The 24,884-nt window shown below is 48.0% G+C and overlaps 1 protein-coding gene across 13 annotated transcripts in view; it reads right to left on the bottom strand.

Annotated features, from left to right (window-relative positions):
• The window catches only part of PKNOX2 (PBX/knotted 1 homeobox 2), a 253,941-nt gene that overhangs the window by 176,074 nt on the left and 52,983 nt on the right, over positions 1 to 24,884 (bottom strand). For all 13 annotated transcript variants that reach the window (XM_003365280.5, XM_001505076.6, XM_005611680.4 and 10 more), the window contains exon 2: positions 11,427 to 11,496. The gene's annotated coding sequence lies outside the window, so the exon portion shown is untranslated. The remainder of the gene's footprint in view (positions 1 to 11,426; positions 11,497 to 24,884) is intronic.

Raw genomic sequence — 24,884 nt, 5'->3', positions numbered from 1 at the left:
AGATGCCCAATGTGCACCAGGAGCTCAAGGCAGATAAACCCTCGCTAAGATGTGGTCACAGACTTACTTATCACTGAGAAACTGAGGTCTAAGCAGGTAAAGGATGGGATGGAGGGCATTCTAGGCAAAGAGAACCTCATGTGTAGAAGCAGACAGGCAGAAAAGGGTACAGAAATCCAAAATCCTGCTGGTAAAGGCAGATGGTCCTGGGATCCAGCAAATCCAAAGAAAGCAGGAGCTGCAGGGGCCCTGGAGGGAGACAAGAGGCCCTGAGGGCACTCTCAGGCTGACCCCGCTGTGCCTAGCACTGGGTACCACACACAGGCAGTGCTTAATACACGTGTGTTGATCATCAATTGTCATTTCTAGGAAGTAAGGGCTGGATAAGCAATTCATTCTTATAAAGCCCCAGGCAGGGCCACATGCTGAGGTGCCTTTATTAAAGTCTTTTGATGAGAGAGGGAGGGAAGAAAAAGAAGAAGGAGGAGGAACTGCTGAGTCAGGGGCTGCCCATCATCATCCCCACAGCACCTCCCACCCCTCAATATCCAGGAGGAGGCACAGGGTCTAGGAGGGGAAGGTAGACAGAGCCATTGAAAAGAAAGGGAACCAGCACCCAAGTTCTGAGTCCCAAAGCAGGGCCAAGGTTGCCTACTATTTCTTTTAATTTTCCCAACAAGCCTGTAAGATGAGGTTATTATTACCCTTTAACAGATGAGGAAACTAAGGCTGGGACACGGTCCTTTCTCATCAGCGGAGGAAGTGGGAGAGCAGGGATTGAGCTCAAGTGCATTTTCTTCCACTGCACTCCATTCCTCCAGATGCTCCACAGACCCCAGGACAGACAGGCAAGGGGGAGGCAGAGACGGACACCACAGGTGGTGCTCAGCCCAGGTTCTGGGTCCCCTCCTGTCTCCTCGGTTCTGCTATCCCCTGGATGTCCCTAGGTGAAACCTCAGAAGTTGGTGAGGACCTGCCCCAGGGCCCCGGCCAGAGATGGCCAGCAGCCCTCTAGACCTGGAAGGTTCTCTGTTAACTGCAGCTCAGAGGATCCCTCGACAAGTCCACAGCAGCCTCACATCCCCTCTCACCCTGGTTCCTTGCTCCAGCCTTGATTTACATTTTGCATCTAGAAAGCCAGCACGCATCCTGCAAAAACCCTGGGACCTCTCCAGGCCCTGCCATTGCCCCCCTCCCAAGAGTGGGGTGCCCTGGGTCCCAGTCCAGCCTCTACCACCAAACCCTCGGTGGCCTTAGGCAAGTCATTGCCTCCTTTGAGCCTCAGTTTCCCGACTCGATACTGAGGAGTTCAGTGATCTCTAAGGTCCTTCAGCATCCTGTGAGCCTTTCCTCACTCCCTAGACTTCTCCTTTTCCTTCCTGCCCCACCCCACAAAAGCCAGGGGTCCCTTCCCTTGGGTGAGCCAACTGCAGGCTGAGCAACACATTGTAGGCCCCTGGGAATCCCAGGCTACACTATCCTACCCCAGGGCTGGAAACCTAAGACAGGCAAGCTAGGTTGATCGGGGGGTGCTGGTCTGGAGATGTGGGGAGGTGGCAAGGTCCCTGATTCTAAGCCAATCCCAACCGCTTCACCTGAGCAAGCTCTCCAAGTACAGTGGGAAGCACACAGTCTTTGGAGTCGTGCAGACCTGAATTCAAACCTGTCTGCTCCTCTTTCTAGCTGTGGAACCATGAGCTCACAGCTCAACCTCTCTGATTAAGCCTGGCTCCCTGACTTGTTCTATTATTAGGGGACCAGCCTCAGAGGGTGCGTGGGAGGGTTACAACAGACAATGCGTGAGAAGCACTGAACGCCCTGCCTGTCACACAGCAGAGACAATTATTCTCTGATCCCTGCTAGATTAGTATAATAGTACAACTCGCAAAGTACTTGACAGTCATCGGAATCACGTGGTGCGGGGAAGAGCGCTGCCACCCACGCTCAGCCAGTCACCAAGGCTGAGCAGTTTCACGATGGAAAAACCCGCCTTCCAGCAGGAAAGGGCTCCCCCAGGGAGAAACCAGGTGGGTCACTCAAATGTGATACACTTTCTTTTTTTTTAATTGGTTTTAAAGTTATAAAACAACAGCAGTGAACTCCTCCTGCCTCTGCAGGCACTTGAGCCCAGGTGGGGATCAAGGGTATTAATTAAACTCACCCAACCTCCCCAACAAGGCCAGGTGATCCCGAGCCCAGACCCTTCCCCCTATCTGGTCTCCTGCACTAGAAAGTGGCTCCTCCACAAGTCCCAGCCTGGAGATGGATGGGCCTTGTGGACCAACCTCACAGGCACCCTCCGACGCCCACCCCCAGACACCCACCCCAACCTAGCCTAATTCGGTCCTAAGTATTCCTAAGGTGTCTTCCAATTTCCCGCTGTAATAAATGGCACAGAATGCAAATGGAGGTGGATGTGGGACACAGATGTTTGCACTAATTTAATTGAGGGAACACCTTGGATTAAACACTTTGCAAAACACTCACAAATAGGTTCAGTGCATTCGGTAATGAAAAGCCTCCCAGCCCCCTGGCACTTTGCTGCGGCTGCCTGGGGCTCTAGGAGAGCTGCTAGGAGCGGGAGGGTGTGGGGGAGAGGCCCTGAGCAGGGTGGAGACAAGATGCCTTGAAACCCAGGGAGAAGGCGAGGAGGCCAGGTTCCCGGGAGGGCTTCTAGCAGATCCTCAGCCAGCCGGGGCTGACTCCTCTATGAGACAGAATCTGGAAGGGCTGGGGACAGAGGTAGGCAGCACCTGCCTCCCCAGGTGGGGAACTGCTCACCTGTAGGGGTCAGCAACAGGCAAGTACCTCCCCATCCTGAGAACTAATTGGCAACTTGGAGGCCTCACTGCCCACCTGACTGACAGCCAGTCACCCACCTTTACGGAATTGGGGTCCCCAGGTGTAGTGACCCCAGGGAAGATCAGCCTATTTGACCTTTTGTGCATGAGGGTGGGTAGGAAATATCTCTTAGAAATTTGGGAGTTATTTACAAGGCACTGCTAATTTCTCTGAAGCTTCTTCTTCCTCACCTTTCCCTACAGCTTAGGGTGCTCCAAAAGCTGAAATCCTGTGCATCTATCAAGCCTCAACCCTTCCTTTCACCTCTCACCCATCCATCCATTCATCCACTCAGCTCTGGCGCTCCAGAGCTGGCTGAATGATGCTCAGTACCTGCCGTGGATGGAGATGCATGGTGTGGCGAGAGAGGCAGACATTAATAGCCCCAGGTACACTGTGATAAATGCCCTCAGGGAGGCATAGCTGGTAACCTGGGAGCCCAGATGGAGACAGTGTAGCAACTTGGCATGAGAGGGTCAAAAGACCAAGCGAGAAGAGGGGGAAAGCATTCCAGGCAGAGGGAACAGCATATGCAAAGATAATGAGGCTTAGAAGTCCAGGCAATTGCAGAGATTCAGGAGAGAGCATTTACATGGGCCCACTTGGGGACAGGTGGCACAAATGAAGATGGGGCCACTTTTACCAGACCCCTCTTCTCACTCCTATAAGTTCCCATAGTGGAGCAAATCTGGAATTAGTTCCTATAATGACTGCTTTGTAAGTCTCAGAGTTCACATCAGGCCTGCATGATTTTATATTCCTGAAAACAGAATCCCGAATTTCCAAACACAGTGATCACTTCAAGTATAATAACCATTATAATAATAACCTCTTATACTTGCATAGTGCTTTATAGTTTATAAAACACTCTCACATATCTCTTATAACCCTCTACCAACAACCCTTCGAGAAAGATAGAATAGGTAGCATTAGTATTCTTGTTTTCTGGATGAGAAAATTAAATCTCAGGGTCCCAGCTACGTAAATAACAGAATCAGGGCTTAAACTCCAGACTGACACTGAAGTACACGCTTGTTCAATCCTTCACTCAATTCACCCATTCAGTCATCTAGTGCATCATGGAGTATTTGTTGAGCACCTACTATGTACTGAGAAACACTTCAGGCTCTGCGCAATAGCATGGTGAGGATATTAAGATGATTAGAGGCCTAGAGGAAGAGACAGAACATGACGGACAAACCCAGACAAAAAAGCCAGCACTGGAACTCAGGAACCAAGAAACACACAGTCACTCTCTTCAAATACTACCTCACTCACACACACACCCCAAAGGCTGCACACGCACATGTAGCATGCACACACACCCTTATCACACATGAAAATCTGAGCTGTTTCTCCTAGGCTGCCCCCCATGCTCCACAGCATGGAATGCAGATTCCTCCACCACAAGATCCCCACCGCTGGCTAGACAACAGTCCAGAACTAGCAGCCAGAGGATGCCCTGTGGGACCTGAGCTTTGCCTCATCCCCCAGTACACATAGACAGACACACAGGCCCTCTGAGTGCAACACACACAGGCATTCCAGCACATGTGTGAGCCCTGGTGCCATGAGCAGCAAAGGTGTGACACACTTCCAGGGAAGCTTAGGTTCTAGTCAGGATAGATGGATGCTTGGATGGATGGATGCTTGGATGATTGGATGGTTGGATGAATGGATGGATGGATAAACGGATGAATGGATGGATGGATGGTTGGATGGATGGATGGATGGTTGGATGAATGGATGGTTGGATGGATGGTTGGATGGATGGTTGGATGGATGGATGGATAGATGGATGGATGGTTGATGGATGAATGGGATGGGGAGGGGAGACTGGCAAGCATAGGAGCTTTCACCTACCTACAGGTAGATCCTGCTAGGACCCTGCCAGTAGGCCCAGTTACGGTAAACACTGCCTTGCCCTCTGTTGAGGACAGATGAGCCTCAGTCCCCTCCGCAAAAACAATACCCTCCTCACAGGATCCATGTAAGAGGTAAGAATGTGTGACAAGAAATGCTGACACTCCTGGTACAGGGCCTAGCGCACAGAGGGAATTAGTGCCTTCCTGCCCAGGAAGTGAAGGTAACCGACAGGCAAGTAACCTTTCATAGCCTCCTACATAGACAGAAATCAGTCTCCTGACCCCCACTACCATCGTCCATCCCCAGGTTTGGGGGGCTTACTAGAGGGCGCCCCTGCATCACTCCACCCTCTTCTCCTTGGTTCATTCATGGTCTTTTCATTCAACAAATGTTGAATGATTAGGAGAAGAAGATTCAGTCATTAACTTGGATAGATGGACAAAATAACCATGTTTCAGGTCCTGTGATGACATACAGGACAAAGAAGGAACGCAATGATGAAGGAGTGCAACAGAGTTTCAGGAAAGGCGAGGAAGCTCTGTAAGGAGGTAGTCACAAAGGAGATACGTGAGCTGGGTATTGCAAGAGAAGCAGGGGTTGTCCATGCTGAGGACATTCCAGGCAGAGGGAAAAGCAAGTACAGGGCACTGAGGTGTGAAGTTATCCAGGGTATCTGGGAGGAAACTGAGCAAGCCGGTATATTTGGCATATGAGGAGTAGGAGTGTGTGCGTGTGTCTGTGTCTGTCTGTAAGTAACAGGGAGGAGGGAGCAGCGTGGGGGTGGGAGACAAAACTGGAAAAGTAGACAGGGCTGAGCTGTGAAGCCCGTAGTCAGCCAGGTCAAGGAAGCTGAAGACAGTAGAAAACCACTGGGGGTGGTGGAGCCCGGGCATGACATGATCAGATACTCACAACAGCATTAATTAGGCTCCAGCTATGGTAGGCACAGTGCTAGGCTCCTCCATCTATAAGAGGGCATCCTTGGCAGACCCTGATGATAAATGAATTTCACGAGGTATTCTCCTCTTTGATTCATGTAATTATCCCTGGAGAAATGACCAATTTTGGAGCAATTTTTCCTCTCTGAAGAGCCAGACTGGCTGGCTAACAGCAAAGGCAAAGGGAGGGGTTCCCACTTCACCACCGTCTGCCTCCCTGCACCACCACCAGCACCTACAGCCAGAGCTGCTGCGAGCAGTGCTTGGAAATCCTCAAAACCTCCTGGGGATTCAGGAAGAACTTGAGAATGGATAATGGTGAGGTGTCAGGAGCCATAGAGGAAGAAAAAAGGGGGGAAATTCCTCCGGCTGGACACAGATGTATGAGTGTCTGCCTTTCCAGTGAGCAAGAGAGAGAGGCAAGGTGGGTGGTGGCAGCCACCTTGCAGTTTCCAAACCCTGCAGAAGCCTCTCTAGTCCTGCTCACAGCAGGGAAGTTTCTCCCTCCCCTTCTTTCTCTTCTCCCCCCTCCCTCCTTTCCCTCCTTCCCAGCTCCTCTCCAGAAAGGTTTATGGAGTAGACTCCAAATAGCCCCCTCTCCTGCAGGCATAGTCACACCAACTGAAAGGAGATTTAATTAGCAAAATCTCGTTAGGCAAACGAAATTATCCGTAAGACAATACTCCTCTGGACAGGGGGTATGATTAAACAAAGCCATTAATTGAGAGAGTCACTTTGGCAGCTCCCCGGATGCGTTCATCTCTGAGCAGGCTCCACTTTGCCTCCTTGGGCCAGAGGAACAGACTCTGCCTCCTCCCCAAGTGCCCCACCCCCTCCCCACTTCCTCCCTGCTCTTCCAGAGCCCCTCCAGTTGGGGCTGCAGACCTCGGCATCTCATCAGCGGCCTCTCTGCCGCCAGATTCCTGCTAAAGTGCCTTGATTGCATAATGTCTATTTGCATAATGTAAATTGCAATCTCCTAGCTCGGGAGGCAGGAATCACAGAACAGCCATTATTTTTTACCACTCCACAAAAATTCTACATTTAGAAAGCAGATTTGCAGCTCAGAAAGCCGTATAAATCTGAATCTGCCAGAAACGCCATTAAATCACACCAATTAAGCCGGACCAACGAAGAGCCCCTGTCACTGTTCCCTGCACACTCAAGGACTCCCAGCCGAGATGGAGGCCACGAGAAACCGGAGGCTGTGGCTGCACAGCCGGGAGCAGGAGCTGCAAGAGACAGGAAATTCTGTCTTATAAACCTTAACCCACACCCCAAGCATAGGGGCCCATGGAGACCTGGTGGAGAAAGGAGAGAAAGAGGGTGGAACCAGTCTGAGTTAATTCCAAGCTCATTGCCTGACTTCTGGGGGGCACAATGGCTGTTGGCAGACTTTTAATTTATGGAGCAGGAGAGAGTATATGAGGAAGAGGCCTGCACCTGTAGTCAAGGTAGTGGGCGAGCCAAGGCGTTTCACGTGTAGGTGACACATCGCGCCCATAGCAGCTCTTTAATGACCTTTACTCTCTTCTCTCAAATCCCCTCCAGCCAAGTGAAAGGAAACCTAGGACGAATCCTGCTCAGACTGGGCCGAGCAGGGCTGGAATCTGAGCTCCTTGTAAGAGCTCTTTCCTAGGGGTCACGACGACGGGGAGAGAGGTAAGTCACAGGTCCCTGGAAAGGGGCGTTGCCTCTGACAACTACTCCTGATTCCAGCTTCCCTGCAGCTGTATACCTGGTTACTCTTTTGCCTCTTTATTGCTCATTCAATATTCATTTGTCAAAGGGCAAGATGCTAATGTGTATTATTAAACTATCAATAGTTTATGAGTGAACTTTTATGGAGGGTACAGTTAAAGGAAAGATTCCTGACCATCTCTGTCAGGAGCAATGGAGAGGAACAATCTTTCTTTCCAATTCCACTTTTTATTTATTTACTGGATGAGTGAATGACTGAAGCCTCATTGAATCCCTATTGTGTGCCAGGAATGGCTCTAGTGCTTTCACATGCTGGATTTCATTTTGTCCCCACACCAGCCCTGGAAGGGATACAATCCCATTTCCGTTCTAGAGATGAGGAGTCTGAAGACCAGAGACGAGCCTGGGACCACAGAGGTGCGAGGTCACAAAGCTGGGATTCAAGCCCCAGCTTTGGACTTCAAACTCAACATTTTTTCCCCCAAGCTAGAGCCTTGAAAATACAAATGACCTTTCTGTTTTTATCTGTTTCCTTCACCTGTCCAAATTAAACATTAGTTTCCTGAGTTAAGTTCCACGAACGGGGAAAGGAGAGGATAGGAAATCATTCCCAACTTTCAAACAAACCCATTTCCATAAGTGGGCCTCCACTTTAGACACATCTAACAAGTTCCCAGAACCTTTTCTGCACAATTAGAATCTTAGAACCGAGGGGTACATTGGAGATGATGTCACTAGACTTCTCCATTCTACAGGAGAGGAAACTGAGATTCCTTGGGCCACACAATAAAGTGATTAAGTCTCTAGAACAGAGTAGTCCTAAATTTGATTTCACCTCTGTTACTAACTTACTCTGTCACTCACTAGGGTATTTCTCCTGTTCCCTGAGCCTCCACTCCTTTTCTGTAGCAGAGAGATGATAGCAGACTCTCATAAAGCAGTGTAAAGAGGGTTCAATGAGAAAATGCACATTGAGGGCTTAGCACAGTGTCTAACAGGTAGGAAGTGCTCAATCCATGTTGGTTATTGATATTAAGCTGACTCCAGGACTCTTCCTCAAAACCCCAGCAGCTTTTCATCAAAACCAAGCTCAACTACCCCTCTCTTCCCTGCCCCCTCCCTTTTGGTATTCGCCATTCTCAGATCTTGGCCCTTCGGGAAAATGAACTGGTTCCATTTCCACTCTTTGTTTCCTTGAATTTTCTTTCTGTCCCCTTAACTCACAACAAGGCATCCAGTGCACTCGGATTCTCTTCCAAAATTTAGCTGTATCTGAGTCATGAAAACAGCCAAGGAAAGGGAGCCTGGTCCTTAATGGCACAGCCTCCTGCAGGTTATAGTGTGTGGCACAGGGTACAGGGAGGAAGGGCTGCCTCAACCTCCTCAGTCCCCAGCACAGCCTCTTAAGTCCTGATCTTTGGCTGAAATCTACCCTAGCTTGAAAGTCTATGGGATTGGGTGTGTGGGGAGCCCTGGGTAAGAAGGAAGGACTCAATGCTTGTGGAGTCCTTGGTCACAGATATAAGCCCCCTCAAGACCAGGCACTTTAAGCTGTGGGTTGCAAACTGGACCCACTATTGCTGAGATGGACTATAACATAGAGGTTTCTCAGTAGGTCCTCAGGGAGTCCCACCCCAGGAGGAAGCCTAGCCTGGCCTCTGGGGAGCCATTTCCCTAGACATTCTGAGTTAAGGGGCAGTGTGGTTATCTAAGGTGGGGGTTTCTTTAACCTGTCTTTGGAAATAGATGAGGCTGTGCTGTGCCAGACTTGACAAATGATGGTTGTGGTAAATTGTGCTTTCCAAAGATGGCTGCGACAACATATATCCCATCCCTCATGCTCTTCTTTCAGTATGATATTGATACCCCTCCTTCAAGAGGTGGTGGTGGGAGGGTATCAATGTTCTTTTCTTCAAACCTAGGTGGGCCTTTGTAACTGCCCTCATCAAGAGAATGTGGTGGAAGTGACCGGACTTCAGCAATGCAGCTTCCACCTGGCTCTTATTCTCTCAGGATGATCCCCCTTAATATCCAGTCACCACATTGTGAGGAAGCCCAAGTCACATGGAGAGGTCACATGGCTCTGGACAACAGCCCTGGCTAACATCTCAGCCAACAGCTCGTGACAACCCCCAGAATCATGACTGAATCAGCCTTCAGATGATTCCACATCTAGCTTTTGAGTTGACCCAGCTGAAATCACAGATCTGGTGGAACAGAGAGATAAGCTGAATCCACTGTGCCCTGTTTGAATTCCTGACTCACAGAATATGACCATAATAAACATTGTTAAGTCACTAGGTTTTGGGATGGTTTGTTATACAGCTGTAGTAACTGGAACACCACTGGAATTAAATGAGAACGTTTGCTGTTTCCCTCTCAAATCTAGCCCTCACTGGTCTGCTCTCTGAGACTTCGGGCTTTCAGACTATTCCCTCCTCACCTGGTCCCAGTCCCTCCAAGCCTGTCTCCCCCCTCGTCCTCTTCCTCCCCCCTCCAAAAGGCAAGATCCTCATGCCTGATGCGGCCTTAGCAAACCCTGAAAGATCATTTGAATTTTCCCATTTCAGAGTCCCGGGACCTGAAGAGACCTGCTCTCTCTCGTTCCTCAGTGCAGGTCCAAGAGCATGTCCCTGTGAGGGAGCTTTCCCTGGGTGGGGGTGGCCCAGCGCAAGGCGCCAGGCTGCCCGCAGACACAGTGGGGGAATGAACAGACCTGTTTCTCCCCCACTCTCCATTCTCATTAAGGTTCACGCTCAGCTTGCTCCTCTCATACTTGACTTGACTTATGAGGTCCCTCTAACCTCCGGTGAGAGGAGACATCGATTCTCACAAAGGTCATTATCTTTCTACTCTGGCTCCCCCAGCCCCCGGCCCCATCTCCTTGTATGCTTTCCTGGAACAGGATAAAGGGAGGAACCCTTCCCTGACTACTGGGCTTGGGGATCCGACCACTTCAGAGCCCAGGCTGAAGAGGAGGTACCCTGGGAGCCAAGGCCCGTCAATCACAGAGGCGACCAGCACTGAATCACAGGCCATTAGGCGGGAGGGCCGGCGCCCTGCTCACTCACCGGGCAGCCATCGGCAGGATGTTAGACGATCACAGGGCAACCATTCTTATGATTTATTCAAATACTCATTACAGTCAATCTATTTTTACACAGAGGTGAAGATGTGCGCTGATAACGGTTAATCATTTATAATTCCATGGACTGGTTGGAAGCCAATGTACTATCAAACTCCCAGCAGCCGCTCAGCCTCCGGTAGCCCCAGAAGAAGGGTGGAGAGGCTACATAGCCGGGGGCAACCCAGTCTTCCAGCTAACATTTGCCACTAGGTTGAGGGTGCAGTGGGGACACAAAGACGCGGGAATCCCAGACCACGTCCAGGAGCCCACAGCCTCGCTGAGAGCACACAGTAAAGTGCAGGCAGACGGGTGCCCAGGATATGAATGCAGCAAAATTTCAGAGGAAAGAGAAATCAATTCTAGCTGGAGTTACCAGAGAAGTCTCCATGGAAAAGACTAGGCTTAAGCTGAGTCCTCCAGGTGCATAGACATTTGCTAAGTGGGAGGACCAATATGAGCAAATATGCATAAGTATGAGGTGGAGCTATTATTATGCTGACAGAAGGGAAATGACCAGCAGTGTTTCCTTTTTCCTCCCTCATGCCTTCCTAGAAACAACCAGATGTAAAAGCAAGTGCGGGCTATGAACTTGGCCCAGTTCCTCCTCTCATTGCCTCCCAAGCTTAGCCCACAGATGGTAGTGGCTGGGCTCTGGGTTGGCCTTGCAAACTCAGGAGCTTCCCTTTCCGACACTCATGACACACATCACACATCAAGTCCACCTTAATGCACAATCAATAAAGTCTAATTAAATAGGATGTCATATTACAGGGCTTCTTTGTCACATTCAGACGTAATCTAATTAGAGTTCCACTGTATTTTACATTCTGACTAGCTCATTGTTGAGTGTTTCTCTTGCACAATGCATGGCTGTTAAAGATCAGGTTCAGGGCTGGTCTTTAACCCATAACCTTATTGAGTCAGCATGGAAAATGCCAATCACAGTTACTTACAGTTCACAGTTCCTTTTCTGGTGAGCGGCATGGAGGACAAAAAGTCCCAGAGTCCTGCTCCAGACTTCACCTGTCAATAAAAGAAAACATTTTTATAGACTGTGCATGATTGTTCCGGGAGTAAGAGCCAAGGTGGGGATGAGGGTAAACTCAGAAGTGGGTCAGGCTCAGGAGCAAAGCTGGGGCTGGCAGCCTTGTGCCCAGAGTGTTGGGTGGGAAAGTTCCTGAGCAAAGGACTCCAGCTGAGAAAGGATTATTGTTTAGACAGCTAACCAGGCCAGAGAGCCAGAATCACCCCCTCCTTACCTGCTTGGTGCCTCAATTTCTTGTGAGTTTCATCCCCTTCCCTATAGAAATCTCAGAGAAAAAGAGGTTCACAGCTGTTGAGAGCCCTGAGCTGACCAAAGCAATAATCATTTACTGATGCCTCCTGTCTGATGCAAGACCCCATGCAGGGGGACAGAGCTGAGGAGCCCCTGTGAAAGCTTGCAATCTATATGCAGAAGGCTGCCAAAAACCAGCATACAAACAACAACACTGATGCTGTCGTTTACGGCAGGATTATGGAAAGTCCTGATATAAGAGAGAACGTTCGACTAAAGGTGAAGAGTCCAGTTGGGCTGGAAGGAAAAGAAAGTGTGTGGAGAAGAATGATGGGAGCAAGACTGGAAAGATTAAAAAACATGACTGCTTTTCATTCTCCTTCTGGGATAAAGCAATACAACAACTACAACAACGAGAAAAACCCAGCATGTATGTATCAGGTGTCTGCTCCATGATCTACATTTGCCAGGAATAAAATCCAGGGGTCCTGTCAGTAAAAGTGCTGCCACATCACCAGGGAATAAGAATATCCATATGAAACATCATCAGATAAGACAAGACTATCTACAAAGTAGTGCTGAACTATGTGCTAGGGACCATGCTTCTCTCTCCACAGAGAAACACAGTCAGTGAGAGCTGAAGCACTCAAGGACGTTTGCAGGGGAGGTAGAACTTGAATGGGGTCTTGGAAGACTGGACAGGTAAAATGCGGTTAGAGGAAGGGAGCAAGATGGCATTCCAAGGAGGGGAGCAATCTGAGCAAGGGTGAGAGGGGGAAAGCGTGAGCGCCCTGGGACATGCAGAGGCTGGTCTGCCTGAGAGAGACACAGGAGGGACTAACACTGAGTAAGCCAGATGGAGGCAGAGCATCTGGGGCTTTGAGTGTCAGGCAGAAAGGCCAGGCTTGGGCTGTGAGCTCATGGAGCCACTGAAGGTTTTTCAACAAGGAAATAACATGAAAAAGACGAGCCTCCCGCCCCACCTCGCCTTCAGTATTTTCCTTTTAATTAAGCCAGACAGGCTTCTTGGAAGAGATGGAACTTCAGATGGAAGATTCCGGCATGAGGTGTGATGTGCTCATGGAAAGAAAAAGTCCCCGTTGCTCATGATGACGTCCTCCAGGATGAGGCATTTCCTTTGGAGCTGTCTACTAACACCTGCATGACCAAGGATTAGTGGTTTATGGAGGTACCTCAGAGAGAAGACCAGACCACTAGACTTACGTATCTATAAAGGTATATTTTTTTAAAAGCCCCAGAACCCAGCAGAGTGCTCAGCATGTAGCGGAGTCTCAGTATATGTTGAAATGCTCAATGGTGGACCCTGTTCATTCCAACCAGAATCCACAACTAGCACCTGAGAAGAAGCCCCTGGTTGGCATTGGGCTCCAACTTGTATTCTTTTAAGCAATTGACACATTGCTACTGAGCATACATGAACTCAGTACAAGAAGTCTCTAGATTGACTTGCATGGAGAGGTACTTTATCCCCGCCCTCTGGGATTGTCCATTGAGACACAACTTGGAAGAGGATATAGCAGACTTGCCATTTGCACATGCTACAAAGTTGGGAAGGATAGCCACTATGCTGGAGAGATGGAGTCAAGAGTGTTACAAAGCTTTTAACAAGCTGAAAGGATGGGCCAAAACTAAAAAGTCAATTTTTTCCTCTACCAGTTTTTATTTCTTGCACAATAACACCATGACAACCATAAACAAAATAATTTTGAAAGTAAAGAAAAATTGCCCACAATCTTATCACTCTAAACCATCAAATTATCATATCCTACATCCACATGCAAATCCATTTTTAGTTTTTACAGATTTGTAGAAAAAGATTTGACAAGAATATATATATATATATATATATATATATATATATATATATATATACACATCAAATCCTACTCTTATGTTCAAAAATCAATAGCAAAAACACAGAATGGGATAACCTGGTTTAAAAAAAAAAAGATGTGGGCTATTTGAGTTAAATGCAAGCTCAGGATGAGCGCAGGGTATGGTGTTGCTCCCAAATCCATTAAACGCCATCTTAGATTGCATTAAGGCCATACGGTGTCCAAGTGAAAGGTGAATGGTCCCCTCACTTTGGACTTAGCAATCCATCCATATTAGTTTAAGATGCAGTTCCGGCATCATATTCTAATAACTTCGACAGCGAAGAGTAGAAGAGAGAGGTGAGCAAAGATGTCTAGTGGTTAAAGTACTGGTTAAAACTTTAGTAGTTAAAAGGGAAGGCTCTGGAATCAGACTGCACAAGTTCCAATCCCATCTCCACCATCTACTAGCAGCAAAACCACAGGCAAGTTATTCAACTTCTCTGTACCTCAGCTTTTCATCTGTAAAACAGAGCTAACGAGGATTCTACCTGAGGTTGGTTGTAAGGTTGCTCTATAATATACTGTAAGTTGCTTAGAACAGTGCCTCACACAAAATGAGCACTCACTGAATGTTAACTATCATCGTTATTTTCATTATTAGGAGGGTGTGAGGTAGAAGACACAGGAGAAGAAACTAGAGATGTACCTTCATTTGTCCCTCTCTAATATGACCCATTGGTCCTGGTTCTATTGACTAAGTAACAATCCTTCCCCCACACGGTGGTCCTCCAAATATTTGAAGAAACTACATGAGAGGGACTGCATTACTCTAGCACTAATTGATAGATGTTAGAGGAAGCCAATCTTCAGTTCAATATAAGAAAGAAGGCTCTAGCAATGAGAACCATCCAAAAATGAGTTAGGCTTCCTCAGAAGGTGGTGAGCTCCCCAACACTGGAAGGAGAATCCTGCCCTGGGTGAGAAGCTGCTCCAGAGCATGGTCTCCCAGACATGGTTTTGCCCAACCACAAAACACTAAAAAATATTAGGAGATTGATAGGGTTGACTAATTTATATATTGAGAAAACCTTAATAATGTCTTCTTTTACCATCATTTCATAAATAATTCAACCCCCAAAAGTAAGGAGAGAAAAAAGCGCCATCCTTTGAACTGAGTAAATAGAGCATCACGAAAAGCATTTCTCTCTCTCTGCCTTTCTCACACACACACACATACACATGTGCATGCACACGTATGTGTACATGCAACCTCTCAATATCATCCTTATTTTTCACTCATCACCATGCCCCATGGAAAGTCTTCCTGGACTGGCACGGACCATGGACGCATGCTGGGAACTATCCATGGGCATGACATTTTAGGGCTTTCCAAAGCCAGCAGTGTGTGGTCCTGGCAGGCAAGCAATCATGTCAAAGGCCTTCAGACAAGCAGCCATGCAATAATGCAACCAGAATTTAAACTCAGGCCTGTCTTATTCACCGTGAAACAAAATGGAACCATAAACGAGATTGACCATTCACATTTATAAATATGCGGAAACCTGTGAAATGGTAAATGAGGAGGCAATTGTTGAATGCTCATGTTTATTTGGAAAAGAGGCGGGGAGAGGGACAGAAGAAAGCTTCCCATAGGAGGCAGCACATGCTAAAGGACAGCTGAGCGAGCACCCCTGAAGCCCACCTAGGTAAGTTGGAAGGATGGAGGGAGAGGAGCCTGGGGCTTAGCAAGGCCATGGGTTTAACACAGAGAGCAGTAGACCAGGGGCATCACCAGACATGGGCTCATGCCCTGACTCTGTCATTTAAGTTAATGACACAGATACTTACAGAGTGTGATCTTGGACAAGCAACTTTAACTACTCTATACCTCAGTTTTCCCATCTTCAAAATGATAGGGTTAGACTACTAGATATCCTCAAACCAAAATTCTATCTGACATCTATACATCTCTGAGGTTGCCCAGACTAATCCCCCAGGGAGGGCTCTAAGTCTCATGCTAAGGTAGCTCAGTGCATCATCATAGTTAAAAGCAAAGATGCAGGAGTCAGATAGTTCTGGATTCAAGCCTGGGTCCATCACTTCCCTAACCTTAACTGCTATAACCTCGATTTTCCCATCTTTAAAATGGGGATAACGCAGCACCTTTTAACGAGATAATGCATCTACAGCATTTTGTGCAATGCCTGGAACATATTAATAACAATAAATGGGGGCTATTGTTGTTGTTTGGTGTTATGAGGTAAGGACTGGCAGCAACTGAATGGGAAAAGAGAGGCAAATCAAGAAAACTGAGGACTTGTACATTCATCCCACTGCCCATGACAAGCTTTTCTGCTCCTGCCCCAGCCAGGCTGCTAGGATGAGGACAAATTATGACAAAACATTCTTGGGCACCAAGACTCTCTCTGGATGCTCCTCTTCTCTGAAAAGCCCTCTGTAGGCACAAGAGTAAAACTTCCAAAAGAGAAACAACATTTGAACAGATCTTTCCAGGAGGAAACACCTGGAGGACCACATGTTCCCTCCAGACAGCGTGTCCTGTGTCTCCCCACCTCATGGCCCCGAGTCCCCTCTCTGCTCCACCAACACTCCCCTCACCTGACAACAGCCTGCAGTTGCTTGCATGTGTCGAAAGAGGTTGTCAGTTACAGCATCGCAGGCCCTAACCACCAGGCTCTCAATTACACAATAACTGAGTAATGAAATATGGATAAAATTACCCTGCACTAACCCACCCAGCACCAAGGGTACTGCACTCCCTTCTTCAAAGCCTGGTAAGAACCAATGCTAATTCCACACCCATCCTCAGGCCCCTGAGCCCTAGGCAGTGCGGGCATCCAGTTGCGGGGGACCTGGAAAAGCGCCCTCAGGCACGCTCCCCAGGCCCTGCCCAGGCCCAAGCCTCTAATTTTGGGCCTTTATCTTTAAGTACAGGTATACATATAAAATCCCGTAAGGAATGCTGGCACTGGTGGGTCAATCCTAATGATTTTCCTATGTGGGAGAAGGAATTGGAGACGTTCGTGAAGTGTCGACACCAGGTGGGAATGAGAAGAAGACTTACGTACACTGAAAGGTGTTGGCTCCCAGAGCCTGCCACGGAGGCAAAGCCTCTGGGCTCCAGGATCTGCCCACAGAGCAACCTCCCTGGCCCTGTAGACGTCCTCTGAGGTGTGAATACACCAAGACCCAAGACTTGCTGATTCTCCATCAGGAATAGCACTGCTTTTCTTCCCATCCCATTGTCACTGACATGCCTCAGGCTTTCTTTCTCTTCCCAGCCTCCATCTTGCCCCGTTTGGGCCCATCCACCACCTCCCCGCCTGGGATCTTTCTGAAACGTAGCTTCATCATGTCCGCTCCTCAAAACCCTTCAGTGGCTCCTCATTGCCTGGCAGAGGTCACCTGGCAGCCCCTAGGTTGACTCTTGCCTATCCAGCGTTTTTATAAATTCTGCCAACATCTGAAAAGTGGGAAACTTCACATTTAAAGATCCAGATTTGTAACTTTTCTAAACAAACTGGATGACCTAACAATGCCAATGTTGCCTTTCCCACGTGGCAATCATTGGCTGATGCTGAATGTCAGCCGCCCCTTTTTAATCAGGCGCAGGTCCTCCTGTTTGCCCCATAGAGAGAAGGCAGGTGTCACCCAGGACATCTCTCCAATCACTGGGCCAGCCACCCAGAGGCTGACTCACACTGCCCTCTGAGGAGTTTCAGGTTCAAGGTGACAGCACAGAGGTTGCATAGGGTGGCTCATTATGTTCTCAGCTGTGCTGTGCCTAGCTGGAGGCTGAAGGGGAGGATCTGGGGAAACACCAGCACCACCAGGCAGCCCCACCCAGTGTCCTTCCCTCTCACCTGGGCAACTCCTCCAATCCCAGCCAGGAGAGAGCTGGGAAGGTCTTAGAGCAATTTTCCAGGGATGCCATTGGCTACAAGGCCCCACCCCCCTTTATTCCTAAGGCCCCACCCTTGGGTCCAGCCTCTCCCTACCCCCAACTCAGTGGCAGCAGCTCCTCCTCCCTTTATTTCCATCCCACTGTTCCTATCAAAGCCCTAACAGCACATATTTTGTTAATTGTACAAACCTAATGGGGGAATGCATTGGCAAAAAAAGGGTAATGGCCATCAGACCAGCAATAAAACAAAATTAATGGCCCATAGGAAGAAATCATGTCCACTTAATCCCGGCTCTGAAACTCTAATAGAATAATGGAATACCAACGGAGGGTTTTTTCCTCTCTATGCAGATTGCTTACACCATGTTAATCACTTGCAAAGCAGGCCACATACCACTCTGGCTCACATGACCCTCCAGGGAAAGTAGCAGACCAGAAACATTTAGTGCAAGGCTCATTACGGACATGCACCACGCAGCAACACCTTCCCTCGCTCCCTCCCTCCCCCAGGTGACTCTGGGACAGCCAGTGTGGGGTGTCATTGAGAGCCATCAGGTGTGGCGGACTGGAAAGAAAGACACATCATTACTAATAACAGCAAACACTTACTGAGCGCTTACTATGTGCCAGATACGGGGCTAGCTGTGCACTTTCCACGGACTGTGTTACTGTAGCCCACTGTCATCTTCTAGAGCTGCACAGCCCACGAAGGTAGCCACTAGCCACATGCGGCTTTTCAAATTCAAATTGCAATTAATTAAAATTACATAAAATTTTAAATTCTGCCTTCAGCCTCACCAGCCACATTTCAAGTGCTTGACAGCCACATGCGTCTAGTGGCTATTGTACTGGAAAGCTCAGATGGAGGACATTTCCATCATTGCAGAAGGTTGTACTGGACAGCGCTGCTCTAGAATATGAGGCCATTTTTCTCTTGCTCATTTAACAGACTTGGAAATCAAGGTGCCGAGTGGTGAGGCGAGCTGCCCAAGGTTATGTAGCTGCTGCACGGCTGAGCTGGGTACTAACCCAGGTCTAACTCAGTCTGGCTCCAGAATTCCCACCCTCCTCACTCCTCCTGGTGGAACTAGCAGTCCAGGCAGCAGGGAGGCGTGTCGAGGGAAGTTGGCTATAGTAAGTCTCCTATGTCTTCTGCAGACACCTGTGCCCCTAGAGCAGACAGAGCCCAGGGCTTCACTGGGAGCTCTGTGGGTTTCTCAGACCTGGGAAGGTCGGCTGGAGAGGGAGGGCTTTACAGATCATCCAGCTCAACCTCCTTCAATTTATGAACGAAGAAACCAATGCACAGGAAAGTTAAGTAGCTTGCCCAAGGTCAAACAGCTGGTTAGTGACAGAGTTAGGACTATAATCCAGGTTTCCGGACTTTTGGTCCTCACTGGCTGAAGGAGAGGATACAGCAATGCCCAGGGTCCACGCATGGCCACAGGGTGAGAGAAGGAAGAGGTGTCCCTCCAGCCTTCCTGGAGAGTCCTGGGCCAAGTCAGAAGAGCTGGGATGAGCCTCCGGGCACTGGGATCCAAAGAAAAGCAGGAAGGGAAGAACGAAGGGCAGTGGTCATGGATACTAGAAACTGCAGTGGATAAAAGCATGACATTGGATAGCCACTAGCTTTCAGGAAAATAGTAGAACAGTATCTACTACAATTAAAAACACACATACACTGGGCCAGCCTGGTGGCATAGTGGTTAAATTCACATGTTCGGCCTCAGCAGCCCAGGTTTCACGGGTTCAGATCCCAGGCACGGACCACACACTGCTCATCAAGCCATGCTGTGGTGGTTTCCCAAATACAAAGTAGAGGAAGATTGGCACAGATGTTAGCTCAGTGACAATCTTCCTCACCAAAAATAATAATAATAATAAAAATAAAATAAAATAAAAATACACATACACTTTGAACAGCCCCAGTTCGAGAATATATCCCATAGAAAGAAAAGCAGCAGTGCATGAGGATAATGCAGCAGCATCTGTAGTGGGAAAGAGTGAAAGAAACCTAGGTGTCCACCAGGAGGGGAATGGGTGGATAACTATGGTACCACTACACTGTAAATAAATGTGGCTATTGAAAAGAGCCAGCTAGATCAATATCTTTTGCCATGGAAGATAGCCATAACATTCAAAGTAAGAAAAAGAAGTAGATGACTGATGTGTGTGGTGTGATTCCATTTTTGTGGAAACAGAAAATTCTAGAATGAATTGATCCACTTGCATGTATTTGTGTGAGCATGGAGACAGGGTGGAAGGAACGGCCTGGAGAGTTCCACTGGTGCTGATGGGAGCAATAGGAGCAGAGGGGTGAGGCTCATTATTTTAGCACATCTTTGCCTTGTTTCTGGTTGCACTGAGCACTGCGACTTTTGTAACTTTTGAAAAGAAACTTAATAAGAAAAAGAAAGATAATTGATAAAGAAAAAGAGGTTGGACTTGAGAGGCAGCCGGACCTGATTTCAGACCTGCCTAAGCTACTAGCTCATGGCCTGGGGCAAGTTCCTTAACCTCTCTCCATCTTGCTTCTCTCACCTGGAAATTGACAATAATAATATCATATCACGAGGTCATGGGAGGTTGATGAGAAAATGAATTTAAAGCTACTCAATGACGTGGGCCTTTTTATCAGTGTTGAGGGAATAACCTGCCCATATGTGAAGGCACCTCCTGGATCAACCCTCCTGAGCACCCCCATAGCACTTTATTATACACCTCTCAGGGCCCCTATATTCCGCCTTATATAGTTTTAATGTGTTTATCTCCCTGCCAGACTGTAAGCCCCCTGCAGGTAGGAACAGTACCTTGCTTATTCATTCATTCATTCAATCATCCCCTTATTCACTTAATAATTATGTCCCAGGCATGTGCACCAGGCACTGTGCCTAACTTCGGAGCTACAGCAATGAATAAAACTGAAAAGTCCCTGCTTTCCTGGAGCTCACATTCTAATGGAGGAAACTATAAAAAAAAAATACATATATATAGTATGTCAAGAGGTGATAAGCGCTAAGAAGAAAAATGCAGAAGGGTAAGGGAGCAGAAGTGACGGGGAAGGCGAGGGGGCATTTTAAAGAGAGGGGCAGGAAAATCCTCTGGAGCCCTCTGAGAAAGTGCTCTTTGTGGTGGGTGCCTCAGATCCAGTAAGGTCAGTAGTTGCTCAAAAGACGTTAGTTTAAGAATTTAAAAAAACAGACTTGAGGGAGAGCAGGGAATAATTGAAACACCTTTAAAAACCTCCACTTTTACTCTCTACTTAAAAAGCCTCCACTTCTGGGCCAGCCCCATGGCCTAGTGGTCAAGTTCGGCACACTCCATATCTGCAGCCTGGGTTGGGTTCCAGGTGTGGACCTACACCACTCGTCGGCTGCCATGCTGTGGTGGCATCCCACATACAAAACAGAGGAAGACTGGAACAGATGTTAGCTCAGGGCTAATCTTCCTCAAGCAAAAACAGGAAGATTGGCAACAGATGTTAGCTCAGGGTAAATCTTCCTCACCAAAAAAAAAAAAAAAAAAAAACCACCTCCACTTCTGAGTTTATACTCAAAATAATTGAAAGCAGAGACTCAAGGAGATAATTTGTACACCCATGTTTGTAGCAGCATTATTTACAATAACCAAAAGATGGAAGCAACCCAAGTGTCTGTGGATGGATGAATGGATAAACAAAAATGTGATATATACATGTAATGGAATACCATTCAGCCTTAAAAAAAGAAGGAAATTCTGACACATACTACAACATGGATGAACCTGGAGGACACTGTGCTAGGTGAAATAAGCCAGTCACAAAAAGACAAATACTGTATGATTCCACTTACATGCACCATCTAGAGTAGTCAGCTTTATAGAGACAGAAAGAAGAATGGTAGTTGAAGATGGGTACAGAGTTTCAGTTTTGCAAGATACAGAGTTCTCTAGATAGATGGTGATGGTAGCACAATAATGAGAGTATTTAATGCGACTGAACTGCACATTTAAAGATGGGTGAGATGATAAATTATGTTATGTGTATTTTATCCCAGTTACAAAAAGTTATATGCTGCCACAAACTTCTCCGAATTTCTATCAGGAAAAAAAAAAGGAGCCTGAGATCTTAAAGAGCAGGAAGGGGAACAGCTGACGGCTGAGGAGAGGATAAGGGAGCCCAGGGCAGACAGACAGAGTAGGGGACCCCAAGTCTCTGAAGCCACAATGGGGAGAGCACAGAGAGAGGGCTGCCGAGAAGAAAGGTACTGAGGCTCCCGGGCCAGTTGGCCGACAGGGCAGACGACTTTCCTATGGGAGCATCTGAGCCAAGCTGATTCCAGAGCACTGGTGCTGGACAAATGACACACAAATGATTTAGGTAAAAAAAGAAAAGGAAAAAAAAAAAAAACTGGTCGAGGTTGGGGAGAGGGACCAACTCTCTAGTCTAAAATGAAAGACAGTCAAGGAGCGTGTCCACAGCAATCAAATGATGAGCAGGAAATCTAAAAGGAGAAGGAAATCAGAGGCTGAGAACAAGATGGGAGGCTCAGGGCTCCTGATCCGACGCAGCAGTGAGCAGGATGACGAGCTGGACAGGACCTAGGAGATGGTCCTGGTCTTCACCACCCTTTGACCTTGTGTGTTTCATCAGTACTCTCTGGGCCTCAATTCCTTACCTATTAAACAGAGTGGCTGGACCAGAGCAAGAGGAATCTTAAGGTTTTAGGAGTCTACAAGCCCCTTGAAATTTTATCCAGAATGGTATTTGTGTGTACAATTTTCTGCAGAGAGATTTCACAATTTTACTGAGATTTCAAGATTGTCCATGTCCCCAGAGAGGTTAATCATCAGTGGAGTGAGCAGATATTCACTAGGTTCACATTCAGCTAGAAAGTTCTAAGATTTTAAGAAATCTTGGACTAGATACCAATAAATCTTTGGGCCTCAAATCAAGATTATTCATCCTCTGCCTGCAACACGGAGATATTGTAAAAATGAAATAATTATATTCTTTGAAAGTTAAAATTATTTCTCTCGGCCCTGTGGCTCAGTGGTTAGAGTTCCACACGTTCTGCTTCAGCAGCCCAGGTTTGCAGGTTTGGATCCCGGGCACAGACCTGCTCCACTCATCAGCCATGCTGTGGAGGCATCCCACATACAAAGTAGAGGAAGATCGGCACTGATGTTAGCTCAGGGGGAATCTTCCTCACGCCAAAAAAGAAAAAAAGCGGAAGACTGGCAATAGATGTTAGCTCAGGGGGAATCTTCCTCACAAAAAAAAGGAAAAAAAATTATTTCTCTCATGCAAGTAAACATGATTATTGTTATTGCTATTGTTTTTGTTTCACAGAAAGCACAAGCAGTTCGGTACCAGGCATAAAGGTGGAGGACAGAAGCTTACCCCTCCTGCTTTCCCAAACAAAGGCCACAGGATGTGCTACAGGTTGACCCTCCTTTGGTTGGAAACAAAGAGGCCCTTAATCCCCCTCATGGAGTGGGGCTCTAGGCCAGAAAGAACAGTAAATACAGCCTATCCAGAAGGTGAAGCTGAGGGCAGAGCAAATGGATCTCTCCGTGCCAACAAGTCCTCATTTTGCATCTGGCTTTACTTGGGAGAAAATTTTCAACTGTGTGACTGAGTAAAGTGACAGACTGAGGATGTGTCAAGGGAAAATAGCACAGGCAGAGGACAGCATGTGGCCACCAGAGAGCAAGACTCAGACTGGAGACCTAGGTAATGACTAAGCCAGTGTCACCAGGGTGGAGGGGACCTCAGCCACAGTAGGCAGTCCCATCCAGGAGGAGCCAGCCCAGAGGCAGTGGGGAGCCAGCGTGTCAGAACTGTACCGGTTGGACCTGGATGGAACTTAGAGATCATCTATTCCAACCTCCTCATTTCACATTTGCACAAATAGGTTGAGAGAGTGGTGGAGATTTATCTGGGGGAGTCCAGGATTGGAAGCCAGGCCAGTAGCTCCCTTCATTCATTTACAGAAGGTGTTTTGAGTGTCAACTTTACTAGGTTGGAAATCAAAGATGAATAATGAATCCAGCTCCTCGCTTTCAAGGAGCCCACAGTCAAATGGGAGAAAAGGACTCCAGCTGATTGTGGGGTTGTCATCCAGCAAGTTCATAGGGACCAAAGAGGAGGGTCTCCCTACTTCAGGCAGTGGCATCCAGATAGGGGCGAGGTGGGGGTGAGCCGCTTCCCCTCAGACCAGTGCTGAAGGTAGTGGAAATATTCACTCTGAAGTCCAAGCCAAGCCAAAAGCATTCACATCTCAGAGAAGGGTGCCCGCCATGACAGCCGTCAAAAGGAGCCTCCAAACTCCAGAAGGCCAGCCATAGGCCCTGGTGAGCAGGCCTCTCCACATAGCACTTCCCATTCATTATCTCCTAACTCGCCTCCAGGGGCTGGTCCTGAATATTGTTTCATAAATAACTTAACAGGGCTCCAGCTTGTTTAACTGAGGTTAGGCAGATGTGCACAGCACACGCTGATTATGAGGGAATTTGGCTGTGCTGAATGGTTCTGGGATGCTGATTCTCTGCAGAGGGGTGGCTCAGTGGAGAAGGCAACTATTAGGCTGCTGTCCCCACCTGGATCCCCGGATCACAGTGGGATGCTGAAAGAGCGTTTGTTTCCAATTGTTCTTAACCACTAATTTGGCTCCAGGGTATAACACCAATCTGAGAACAAACGGAGTAGGAAAACTGTGCCTCTCCTAAAGGAGGCCCAATTTCACTATAGACAGGGGAGGGGCTAAGCAGGTTTCCTGAGTTCACCACACAGCACATGCCCGGGGCCTCCGGATCAGGGCTGGTCGCTTCCCTCTCCAACTCAGAGTCACCCGGCTGCACTGCCATCTGCTGTGCCTCACCTGCTCATTGCTCCTCTGAGGTGCCTCCAGCAGAGGACAGATTACTCAGATGGCAGGTAGATAAAATGGGATCCCTTGCTAGCAGTAACTACCCAGAACAATCTCTCTCCTGAGCTGCTGACTGTCTTCACCTGGCACCTGCCAGCAAAGGAGCTGGCAGGTGTCATAGGCTGGCATAGGCAATTCTCCCTATGCTGGGAGGGACCTCAAAGGCCCTTCAGAGGCAGGACTTGCTCAGAAGGCCCTCTGTCAGGTGCAGAGAGGTCGGCCTGGGCCGTCCCTCAGGAGAAGATACAGAAGCAGCTCTGTTTCTGGCAGAGAGAAGAGCTAGCAGCCTCCAGGGGCAAAGGGGCAGGAAGAGCTGGTGAGCCAGGCCCGGCAGCAGATGCTCTCTCAAGACTGATGTGCAAAATCCCCAGTAAACAAGAGGCCCTTCTCATGGTTAAATTGCCTTCTTGTGGCTTAAAATAACTGTGAGAACTTTCCCTGTGACCCTCTTGAAAGCAAACTAG

The sequence above is a fragment of the Equus caballus genome, chromosome 7 (assembly GCF_041296265.1).
Source record: "Equus caballus isolate H_3958 breed thoroughbred chromosome 7, TB-T2T, whole genome shotgun sequence".
Classification (NCBI taxonomy): Eukaryota; Metazoa; Chordata; class Mammalia; order Perissodactyla; family Equidae; genus Equus; species Equus caballus.
The sequence above is the reverse complement of the archived record's forward strand: the minus strand, read 5'-3'. Positions and strand labels throughout refer to the sequence as shown.